Below are 13,374 nucleotides of genomic sequence, written 5' to 3' on the forward strand. Positions count from 1 at the left end.
GGGGCACATGGCGAGGACGCGTGTCTCTTCAAGTGAGGCCACGCCCCGGGGGTCAGTCCTTGGAGGGTGGATATCTCAAATAAAGCCACGTCCCTCGAATAAAGGTAGGGCACAGACGTCTCTCTGAGGCCATGCCTCGAGGACTAGTTAGTAGTCTGAGAACTCTTTACAAGCAGTTGTCTTCCAAGTCAAGGACCTTGTCCTCGGGGGTCAGTCCTTGGAGAGTGGATATCTCAAATAAAGCCACGTCCCTCGAATAAAGGTAGGGCATAGACGTCTCTCTGAGGCCATGCCTCGAGGACTAGTTAGTATTCTGAGAACTCTTTACAAGCAGTTGTCTTCCAAGTCAAGGACCTTGTCCTCGGGACCTAGAAGGCTAGCCAGGTGTCAGCCAGTGCAGGTTTACAGCGTTAGAGGATCGTCTGACAACCTTTTAGGTGATCCATCCACAATATTGTCAATTGTACGACTCGACAATTTGCACTCCCACTACGCCGTCTGACATGGATATATATGCGCACGCCCTAACAGTGCCAGGGGGATGTTCCCCATAAAGTAGGTAACTTTATGGAGTGGGCCTCGCGTATCTCACCTGAGTCGTGGTCTCTAGTTAATGCAGCTCAATGCATTAAAGCGATATTAATACCCCAATAACAGGGAGAATGTGTATTAAATATAGATAATTAGCATTAATGACCCCAGCCTCCATAAATAGGGCTGGGAGTCTCATTGTAAAGGGTTCGATTTTTTATAGAAAGAAACCTTGTATTCAGAGCAATATAAACGCTGCATAAGAAAACTCCATTGGAGCTTGCCCTAATAAGCTTCCAATATCCTTAATATCAGAGACTCGTGGACTATGACTCTTTTATAGCCAATCACGTAAAATCGTTGTGTTCTTATTTATTCCTTTATTTAATTTCTCATCTTCAAGTTGATAGTGAAAAATACAGTAAAGAGTTATAATTCAGGGGTATTTTTGCTAAGCAAAAAAAGTTGAGGGGAAAATACATTTTCTCCATTAAAAAAAGTAAAAAAAAAGAATGTAATTAGTTCAATTTGGATTCTTCTCCCGACTTCTATTCTAATCATGGCCACTCACTTAACCTCACGCATTTTCTTCGGCACGTGTTTGAAAATTATTGCCATTTTATTTGTGATAGACAAAATTCATTATCAAAACAAAACAGAATGGAAAAAATAAATTAAAAAACAAATAAAAATCAAAGCCATAACAAAATCTAGACACGTGACATATCCACACATCTAAAAGCTGTTTGCTTTATGAAACATAAATTTGTTACTCTCTAATACAAAAAATTCCTATTAAGTAGTATGTATTCGTAAAATCAGTTGAAAATAGTATTTTATACTCTAATTTAGTACAAAATTCATAATACCCTAAATAGCATTAATGATAAATACATAAATTATAAAAGTATTTTTTTAAATTATAAAAATAATTAAAAGCTAAACCTAAAACATCTTTTATTATATTAGGTGTCATATCCTAATTGATATCATAATTTTGTTTAAGAAAACTTATTAATTGATTTAATTAAACATTAATATAATAAATAAAAGCTAAAATAAAATAATTTCATCTAAAGCAAAAAAAAGAAAAAGTTAAATTATTTTAGTTTTTTTTGTGTGTGTTTATTTCACGTTTGGGTATCCAATGAAAGCTTTTGGGTCCTCTTCTACAGAGGTACCTATAAATGAAAAAAAAAAAAAGGTTAGATTTTTTTAGTTTTTTTTTAAGAGGTTAAATTTTAGTTTTGTAAAATTATAATAGAAGATATTTTAGGTTTAATTATTTTTGTAATTGGCAAAATGACTTATTTTTTAAAGTCATTTTGCACTCTAGCCTAATTTTAATAATTATTTTTAAAATAGTTTTTCATAACTTAGATAGTTAGTCGAAAAATTCAAATAGTCAATCGAAAATTTTAAACAACAGGTCAAAAAATTATCAAAAGGAGGACAGAATGCAAAATTACTTAAAAAAAATTGGGTTATTTTCACCAATTTCTCTTTGAGTATTTATCATTAAGGATATTTAAGGTATTATGAAAAAATTATTAATTAAATTAGAGTATAAAGTTACCATTTTTGTCAGATTTTATAAATACATGTATCTAATAGGAATTTTTCGTATTAGAAGTACCAAAACTATGAAACACAGATAATGAGCTTGAGGTAAAGTTGGATTACGCATGTTACATCATTTGAGGCAATAAAATATATTATTATTTGCTAAGACACAAACCTCAATTATCTTCTTTGCTCAAAGAAAAACCTCAATTATCTTCTGTGTAGGACCCACATTAGTTGTTTTAGGAAAACTCAAACTAATCACAAAACTAAAATATGGTAAAACAAATCATTTCTGATTTTTTAGTTAATTAACAAATTAATTAGATTATCTGGATAAAGAATGAATAATTTGATTAATAAAGCCACATTAATATGATAACTAGTTGGAAACAAAACATGCCAAGCTAACTAAGAGTGTTTTTGACACTACTCCGTAGTTAAAAAAATATATATTACTTGGTACAAACCAAATTTTTATTCAGTTAAAATTAAAATTTTATATATTATTATGAAAGATTGCTGTCTCACGACTCGGAAAAAAATCATAATGTATTGATTATGATAGATTCAAGTAATAGGATAATGCGACCAAATTCCAATAATGTTATCGATGATTACATCAACTTGAGCTGTAAACCTCAGTTTTGAACAGGGTGTTTGAAGCAATAATACAATTCCTTGAATAGCCATTACAAGTTGCAACCCAAACAACAAAGACATAAGCAATAAATAGGGAGGTATATCAAACATTTAAATTTTTATTTCCAAACCATTTGATAAGATATTTTTCTAAAAGATGTTTAGAGAACATATTTATTAGAGATTAATACCATTTCCACCACCATCATCAAGGTTGGCTATGGTGTATGGTTGTACAAGTATGTACATTATTATTGTATGGGAGCCAAGACCCATGCAAATTAGGGAAAGACAGTAGTTTTGTGTCAGCCCTTTTAAGCCATAAAAAAAATTAAATGGTTATCAACAACAGTCATAAATCACATTCTTTAGTACTAAAATTTGTCCATTATTATTTTATTTTTTTTTTGGAAAACTTTGCTTGCAGATCACACAAGATCAAAAGGGGGATGACCCATGAAAAAGTGGTCTTGTACTAGGACCCCGCAGTTGAAAGTTCAACATCCAAGATAATGATTTTGTTAATGACAAGATAAAAATCTCATTCTAACTTCTAAAGGTGTGAGATGTAATAGGAAAGGGTAATAACTTTCACAACGCTGTTGCAGGACATTGGTGAGTGGTACTTAAAAGACCTTGCTTCAACTCAACAGGACCTAACTTCCCTACCGATTGAAAGCCAGCTCTCAATTTGGGTCTTTAAGATTTAACAAAGCCCCATATCTGTTGATGACTTATTTACTTTTTGGTGAGCTAGAAAGCCCATCATAATAAATATATTGAGAACCTCATGTTGGAATTATTATAATGAACTAATACAATCATAGGTTTAATTCCATAATACACAATCATTAATTATGTGCCTAATTTTACACTAATAACCATAATGGGATGGTTAATAAATTAACTATATGTTAGAGGCACATGAGAGCACCCTTAATACCATAGTTGGCCCATTAAATTATAGTATACCATAAAAAGGACCACTTAAGCCCTATTAGTAAATATAACCACTTAGGGTTATAAGGGTATGTCATGTATTTATATGAGTGATTGGTGTTAGAAGTGGTTATGAGGATATATGGTAATAAGAAGGAAAGGGGATAGCTCCACAAGTGCTCTCTAGGCTTTGCTCAAGTTTGGTGATCTTGGTGGTGATTCTATTTGAAGTTCTTGAAGCAAAATGGCTCACATGGAAGGATTAGGAGGTATGTGCATTTATTGATTTTGATGCTCTAAATAAATACTTGATTTTGCATTTATGATTATGAGTATGGTTGGTGATTAAAGTTTGCATTTAATGCTCATAATCTATGTCATTGTTTTTCAACAATTGGTATCAAGAGCCAAAGTTATTGATTTTAGAGCTCAAATTTTTTTCATAAACCCATATTCTCAAATCTGAAATTTATGATGTTTTTTCAGATTAATAAGTTTGATGTTGTGTGAATATGAGTTTTATTCCTTCAAATGTGTTCATATATGTCTTGGGAGCATTTTGTTTACATTTTCCATTGAGGTATATATGAGTTTTAACAATGGAGAAACCCATTTCGGATTCATCATTTTTTGGTGTATTATTTTGTGTTTTTGGAGTAAATGGGTATTGGAAAATGATAGAGGATTAAAAATGGAACAAAACCCCAAAACGGCGTCGCATTTGGTGGCCGGAGCTGTTATTTACGACCGAGTTGCGAACCGGGTCCGATTGACCCGAAAACCAGACCCACGGGTCAAATTTGGGTGACAGGGGTGAAAAAAAAACGACATGTCGTTCAGGCCATGGTTTACTGGGCTGGCAAACTACATGTCGTTTTCCCTCTGTTAGGCAGAAAACTACATGTGGTTTTTCTGATGTTTTCAGCCCTTTTCTGCGCAAAACGACAGGTCGTTTTCTGACCTATGTTGCGCGTCGTTTCATCCAAACGACATGTCGTTTTTGGAAAATGACATGTCGTACGGCCCTATTAAAATAAAAAAAAAATTTTAAAAAAAAAAAAATTTGAGGGCGCGTGTAGAGTATTTTTTGGGCCATTTTTCATTTTTTTATGAATTTTTTAATTTTCTATCATTTTTGGGTATGTACAATACTAATGCATGAATTTTATTCATATTTTGGTTATTAATTTTAGTATTGTGGCATAAATTTTGTAATTTATTTCAACAATTAGTGCTTATTTTCTTGTCTATCGTAAGATTAAGCATGGAAAATTGTTTGGTAATGAGGAACACTTAAATATTAATTTATTTAAGTATTGTATTTTCCTCCAAATAACATTAAGATCCTTATAAGTAATTAATTATCCTATCGATGATAATTACTTACTAAAGATGCTTAATATGGTGAAGAAGATTATTAAATATTATGAATCACAATTTATCTATCCTTTCGATAGTGAATTAACGTATTTGATTATAATATTTAATAGATTGTTCTTACCTGTGTATGAGTTCCATCTTGTTAAATTTGTCTGAGAACTCTAGCATACGTAATGATCATTTGTTACTTTGCGATCATTTGTTTATGAGAAAAAGAGCACAAATGACATGATTCTGTTACAACATGCATTTAATGGTTATTGCTCTTGTTTCTCATTCAGCTTTAAGCAATCCAAGAACCTCTGCTATGTTGACGCTGAATGGAACTAACCACAAGCAGTGGGTAGAATCTCTCATGATGAATTTGACTCTTATGAGAGTGGACTTGGCCTTGAGAACTGATGCACCTCCGAAACCTACTGATGATACCACTGAAAAGGACAGAAAATCCTATGAGGATTGGGAGCATTCCAATCACTGTTGTCTGATGCTTATGAGGTATCACATGGATGAGTCCATTCGTGATAGTATTCCCCAAACTGAAATTGCAAAGGTTTTTCTCGCTGCGATCAAGGAGAAATACAAGAAATTCTCAAAGAATGAGAAAAATGAATGCCTGACTTTGTTCCATCGGACCAATTATGCTGATTCAGGTGACATTAGGTCTCACATTGACAAACTGATGGGCTGTTATCAAAAGCTCAAGGGCATGGGATTAGATCTTGGTGAGGACTACATGGTGTGGTTTGTGATGGAAACCATTCCCTCTCAGTTTGATTCGATCAGATCAAGTTACAATGCTCAAAAGGAGCAATGGACCATTGAGGAGATGACTGCTATTCTTGCTAAGTAAGAGGAGGACATGAAAAAGGGAAAAGCAAGAAGTATCTCCATGATAACAAACCCGAGCAATTCTCAGAAGAGAAAGTCCACTTCCAACAACTCTAGTGACCAAAGGCCTTCTAAGAAGAAAGGCAACCACCCTAAAGGAAATGGACAAGGGAGTTCATCTTCAACTGGTCACAAGAATGAGTACTTCAAAGGGAAGTGCAACTTTTGTCAATGTTTCGAGCATAAGAAAGTCAATTGTCGAAAGCTCAAAGCCCACTTAGAGAAGAAAGGTAAATGTCTTGTGTTGGTTTGCTTAGAATCCAATATTATTGATGTGCCCTCAAATACTTGGTGGTTAGATACTGGAGCTACGATTCATGTTACGAATTCCTTGCAGGCAGTGACAAATCGAAGAAGGCCGAATAGTTTGGAGGAATACGTATACATGGGAGACGATACTAAAGTCAGAATAGAATTTTTTGGGACTGTTAGACTACAGTTGAATACAGGACATTTTTTGGAATTGCATGAAGTTGCTTACTTGCCCTCTATTAGGAGGAATTTGATTTTTGTATCTATTTTGGATAGACTAGGTTATAGTCTTCTTTTTGGAACTGGAAATCTGACTTTGTATCGTGACTCTATGTTAGTTGGAAATGGAAGTTTATGTGGAAATTTATATAAGCTTGATTTACTTGATGTTGTTTCTATTACTTCTCCCTCTTGTCCTTCTTCTTCTTCTCTTAATGCTGTTGTTGGTTCCAAACGTGCAAGATTAGATTTGAAATCTTCCATGCTTTGGCATAAACGTTTGGGCCATATTTCTAGAGATAGAATGGAGAGATTAGTGAAAGATGGTGTACTTCAGGATCTCGATTTCTCTGATTTCACTGCCTGTGTTGATTGTATAAAAGGAAAGTTAACTGCCAATGTTAGAAAGAGTAAGTCAGACAGATGCACAGATGTATTGGAGCTTATTCACACTGACATTTGTGGGCCTTTTGTTCCACCTGCTATGGGCGGCTATAAATACTTTATCACCTTCATTGATGACTTTTCCCGATATGGTCATATTGAGCTCATTCGTGAGAAGTCTGAATCTTTGGATGCCTTTAAGATTTTCAAGACGAATGTTGAGCTCCAAAAGGGAAAGAAGATTAAAGCTGTCAATTCTGATAGAGGTGGAGAGTATTATGGGCGTTATGATGAAACTGGAAGGAACCCCGGGCCGTTTGCCAGATACTTGTAGGAATGTGGCATTGATGCAAGATATACAATGCCAGGTACACCCCAGCAGAATGGAATTGCTGAAAGAAGGAATCGCACACTTCTTGATAGGGTACGTTGTATGTTAATTCATTCTAGCTTACCAGAGTTTTTATGGAGTGAGGCATTAAGGACTGCTGCTTATATCTTGAATCAAGTGCCTAGCAAGTCGGTTCCAAAGACGCCATATGAGCTGTGGTTAGGCAAGAAACCGAGTTTCCGTCATTTTCACGTTTGGGGATGCAAAGCTGAAGTAAGGCCTTATAATCCACAATCTAAGAAGCTGGATCCGAAAACTATCAGTGGGAGTTTCATAGGCTACACTATTGGTTCGAGAGGTTCTAGGTTCTATTGTCCCTCTCACACCACCAGGGTGATAGAATCAGACCGAGCTGTCTATTTTGAGGATGAATTTGGTTCAAGTCAAGGGTCAAGAGAAATTGTGTTCAGGGAAGAGCGTGTCTATGTCCCTGTACCTGTTGCTTCCGCTTCCGCTTCTGATCCTACTAATGATCCTGTGATTGAACAAGTTCCAATAGAAGCTCATGGTGAACCTCAGGATCCAGTACAAGATGAAAATCTTGATTTGGGGGACGATGAGGTTGTGGTGAGAAGATCACAAAGAGCCCGCAGGCCTGCTATTCCTGATGACTATCTTGTCTATATGCAGGAACATGAGTTTGATGTGGGAGATGATTCTGAGCCAGCCACTTATCAAGAAGCAGTGAATAGTCCTAAATCTGCATTGTGGGTGGATGCAATGAAAGAAGAATTGAGTTCTATGTCACAAAATGAAGTTTGGGAGTTGGTTGAACTACCCAAAGGTTGTAGACCCATCAGATGCAAATGGGTGTATAAGATCAAACGTGACTCAAATGGGCAAGTAGAGAGGTACAAGGCTCGGCTTGTGGCTAAAGGTTATAGTCAGAGAGAGGGCATTGATTTCAAAGAAACTTTTTCGCCTGTTTCCACCAAAGATTCGTTGCGAATCATTATGGCTATAGTTGCCCATTTTGACCTAGAACTCAAACAAATGGACGTAAGGACTACCTTCTTGAATGGAGACCTATCTGAGGATGTGTACATGACTCAACCTGTAGGTTTTGAGAAGTCTGGCGAAGAACACATGGTTTGCAAACTCAAGAAGTCGATATATGGGCTTAAACAAGCATCAAGGCAGTGGTATCTCAAGTTTGATATGATTGTCACTCAAAATGGTTTCAAGGAGAATGTGGTGGATCAATGTATATACATGAAGGTCAGTGGGAGCAGTTTCATTTTCTTAGTATTGTATGTTGATGACATCCTACTTGCATCTAATAATTCTGACATGTTGGCTGAGACAAAACAACTCTTGTTCAACCATTTTGACATGAATGACCTTGGCGAAGCTTCTTATGTGCTTGGGATTCAAATCCTTCGAGATAGGGCCAATGGTATTCTTCGTTTGTCTCAGAAAACTTACATTGATCGGATCTTGAAAAGATTCAACATGCATTCATGTTCTTCTGGGAAAGCACCGATAGTGAAGGGTGACAAGTTCTCAAAGGCTCAATGTCCACAAAATGATAAAGAGAGAGATGAAATGAAAGTTGTTCCTTATGCGTCACTGGTTGGTAGCCTTATGTATGCTCAAGTATGCACACGCCCTGATATTGCTTTTGTTGTCGGCGTGTTAGGTAGGTACTTGAGTGATCCCGGACTTAGTCATTGGAAAGCGGCTAAGAAGGTCATGCGGTTTCTTCAGGGTACCAAGGATCATATGTTGACCTATCGGCGAGCTGACACTCTGGATATAGTTGGGTTCAGTGACGCCGATTATGCGGGATGCGTGGACGATAAAAAGTCCACTTCAGGCTACATTTATATGATGGCTGGAGGAGCTGTATCGTGGAAAAGTGTCAAGCAGACACTCACAGCTTCATCCACAATGGAGGCAGAGTATATGGCGTGTTATGAGGCTACTTGTCAAGCCATATGGCTGCGGAATTTCATTTCAGCACTAGATGTTGTAGACTATATCACGAGGCCGCTGAAATTGTATTGTGATAATTCTGCAGCAGTAGCTTTCTCTAAGAACACTAGGAGTACTTCTCGCTCAAAGCATATTGATATAAAGTACTATTTTGTTAAAGAGAAAGTCGCTGAGTCCCTCATTTCTATCGAGTACACGCCTACCACTAGCATGTTAGCAGACCCACTAACGAAAGGCTTACCTATATGTGTGTTTTTAGAACATGTTGCCCGAATGGGATTGTTGGGAGCCTAGCTTGTTAAGCTCAGTGGGAGTTTGTTATTTTTGTATTGGACATGCTAGTATTTCGTACGGATTGCTTATGGCTTGTGTTTTGTTAAGAACATGCATTATGATGATGAAGTCACTTCTTTATTGTTGTTGTTACATATGTATGTTTATACGTATATTTTGTTGTTCATGGAAGTGACAGGTACAAAACGAGATGAATGCGCATAATCTCAATTTTGTTGTACCTCATGCATGTTTGGATTGATTGTTGATGATTGTTTTGAATTGAATGTCTACAAGGTCAATTCATACATGATATGTGTATCCTCTAGATATGATGTTATGTATGTTTTATTTGATTACCTTATGTGGAATGATAGACATTGTTATGGTGGCTTGATTGTATTGTCCAAGTGGGAGAATGTTGGAATTATTATAATGAACTAATACAATCATAGGTTTAATTCCATAATACACAATCATTAATTATGTGCCTAATTTTACACTAATAACCATAATGGGATGGTTAATAAATTAACTATATGTTAGAGGCACATGAGAGCACCCTTAATACTATAGTTGGCCCATTAAATTATAGTATACCATAAAAAGGACCACTTAAGCCCTATTAGTAAATATAACCCCTTAGGGTTATAAGGGTATGTCATGTATTTATATGAGTGATTGGTGTTAGAAGTGGTTATGAGGATATATGGTAATAAGAAGGAAAGGGGATAGCTCCACAAGTGCTCTCTAGGCTTTGCTCAAGTTTGGTGATCTTGGTGGTGATTCTCTTTGAAGTTCTTGAAGCAAAATGGCTCACATGGAAGGATTAGGAGGTATGTGCATTTATTGATTTTGATGCTCTAAATAAATACTTGATTTTGCATTTATGATTATGAGTATGGTTGGTGATTAAAGTTTGCATTTAATGCTCATAATCTATGTCATTGTTTTTCAACACCTCATTCATGCATTAATTCCTAAAAGGGTAAACACAATACATTCATTCAATGCTAGATGCACTGTCAACAAATGTGACCTCTAATATCACGAAATTGTTGTAGTCAGCCTTGAGTTGATGACATACCCAATTAGTCCCATCTTTGAGAGAAATGTTTTGTAGTATGCGACTAAGTACACATCTCGGCATGATATGTAATTCACAATTGCATCAATTATGTGTAACCTTACAAGTGCATGTACCATAGCATTAATTATATATTATATATATATGAGAATGTCACTATACTACCAGAATGAAAGACAGCTATGTATTGAAACTTAATCAAGTTCCACGAGTCTGGCAAATTTTTCACTGTCTAGTATTTGCATAGTTGACAAAGAGATTCACTTCACAAGAAAAATTTCTCAAACAAATTCTTCGTGGAAGCTTTGATTAAAACACATCAATCAAGATACTCTGCAAAATCATGATAGTATCGTTTCACTGTTATTTCAGTGCAAAAGATGTACAATGTATCAAGCCATGCGAAAAATTACTAGTGAGGTTTTGCTCATTTCTCCGAATTCTATAAATTAATATGTAATATAACTTCACTAAATAATAGAAAAACTTGCAAGAACCCGATATTTAGAAATTTTAACTAGTAACCATTCTATTTTAATCCAGAATTCTTCCGTAAAGCAGATTCACGCTCTAGACAACGCCTTTCCCTCTGTGCAATAGAAATAAATAAAAAGCTTTTGAGGACAGCAAGGGGTTAAATCAACTAATCAAGTTTAGAGAGATACAAAATTGATAAAATAATCCCAATTAAACATATTGCACCACACAAGTCGTCTCTCTATGTGGCGAGTGGTGAGTGTGTACCAGTGTCCTCTTGCTATGAAGAATGAATGAGAAAATATACGATTCTTGTTGGTGAAACAAAAGTCTCTTGATAACTACAGAAGTTGGCATTTTGTCAAGATGTGGTTTATAAAATTCAAAGTTTCCTAGACAAAACTAACTAATCTGGTATATACAAAAGATGTGGAATTCATATTTCCTGAAGAGCTCACTCTAACGCTCTCAGATATTTGTCACACACATACACACTAAAGCATACAAGTAGCAGCTAATCGAAAGTTCAGATAAATTAAGTTTTAACATCACTAGTTTTTTAAAAATGGTTTGATAGGTAAGCCTAGTGGTTACTCTATGTTTACAACCATGTACTAGGAAGATATTCTATTGTAGAACAAATAAACCAGACTATATTTTAAGCAAAAATAAATAAAATATACATACCCTAACTTTCACTGAATTGGTATAAAATTAGAGAAAAATGACTAGTCATAACATAAGATTTTAATACGAGAAATATAATGTGCACCAAAACATTACACTAATTGACGTGACATTTTATTTAAATTTCAGGTGGGACCCATTGTTTTGAAAAACAATGCACATCGGTTGGTGTTTTGGAGCACACACACAACACAAAAAAACATATTTTATACACTTTTAATTAGTAATTGAGGTTGATCATGCTTTGGAATCTGCATGCATGTAATTCATGTTATTATTGGTAGAATCTATTTTTTTCCCTTGATACTTTGTCTCCCCAAAACAATTTAGAACAATAATCTTCAAGGAAAGAAAAAATAAATTTGCAGTAGGAGATTATAACCCAAGAAACAAATAAAATTAAATTAAAATTAGAAGAGAAAAGAAAAGAAATAATGAATACCCTTCTTTCCCAATATGGCAGAAAGCAAACAAAGTCATAGACGGATTACAAGGGAGCTGGTATTGGAGGAAACTTGTGGCAATTAAGGACAAGGTGAAGAATTTAATTGATATATCTCTGTTTACTCTTGATAGGTTCACGATTTCACAGGGGTATCGGCTGTTGTGTCCTATAACTGAAAGAGTTTTTTGGAGCAAAGTGGTTTGGAGCAGACTTAACACTCCCAAACATAGTTTTATGATGTGGTTAGCTGTGCTAAAAAGACTCAAGACTAAGGACAGATTGCTAAGATTTCAGGTAATAGACAATGCCGAATGTTTTCTCTGTAGCAGAAGCATAGAAACAGTAGACCATTTATTTTTTGAGTGTCCATACTCAATTGACTATTTGGAAAAAGTTAAAGATTGGCTGAATTGGGGTATGAGTACAACATCATTACCAAGAATCATTAGGTGGATTGGAAAGGCCAAACTTTGCAAGTTTAAGAAGAGCTTGTATTCGGCAGTCACTGCAGCTCTTGTATACCAGATTTGGCGCACCAGAAATTGTAAATTGTGGCTGTCAAATTTGGAAAGTACTGATGCAGTTGTGCTCAAAACTAAGGACACAGTTAAATATAGAATCATGTGTATGTGGCCTAGGAATGTAACTAAAAGAGATATAGATTGGTTTAATACATTGTAAAGAATTTTTCCTTAATAGTTAATCAGATCTTCCTGTTTTGGAGGATGCTAATAGGTTGTAAAATCTGTTTTGGAGTAATGATATACTTGCTGATTCATAAAAAAAAAAAAAAAAAAAAGTCATAGACGGATTCAATGGATGAAACTAGTACAGCATTGACTCCAGTGAACACCAAAAGTGCTGTCATAGGTCGTGCTCTATGTGGCATCTTCCTTCAATACTGAGCTTTCAACTCTGTATGTATGAATGATGTAATTAAAATGAAAAACAAAAAAGTAAATATTGCAACAGGTAACAAGAAAAACTTTATGGGATGGTTATTCTTCCTTTATTATATAAGAGAACATATCATGCTAATAGCCATTATAACCACAATATGATCACACACATTGCAGAATCTCAAAAACTTGAAAACATAGAATAATAGTTCCCAATACTTTGAAGACTATACAATTTCAGCAACCCATTTCACGGGCAACTTAATAAGAAACTATATAAACTTGTTCACAAGAAAGTCAATTGTAAATTGTTCTAATGCACTATCATCAAGGCTTTTCCAATTTCATATATTTAATTCAAACTCGAGGGAAAAAGTTA

General features: G+C 35.1%; 1 long non-coding RNA gene across 1 annotated transcript; it reads right to left on the reverse strand.

Moving 5' to 3' along the window:
* Positions 1–10,672: 10,672 nt before the first annotated feature.
* Positions 10,673–12,429, reverse strand: LOC133823313 (uncharacterized). Its single transcript, XR_009888242.1, has 2 exons — positions 12,094–12,429; positions 10,673–11,076 (listed from the first exon to the last, which is right to left on the reverse strand). It is a non-coding gene; the product is annotated as an uncharacterized LOC133823313 (long non-coding RNA).
* Positions 12,430–13,374: the final 945 nt, after the last annotated feature.

Source organism: Humulus lupulus, chromosome 3 (assembly GCF_963169125.1).
Source record: "Humulus lupulus chromosome 3, drHumLupu1.1, whole genome shotgun sequence".
In the NCBI taxonomy this organism is placed as follows: Eukaryota; Viridiplantae; Streptophyta; class Magnoliopsida; order Rosales; family Cannabaceae; genus Humulus; species Humulus lupulus.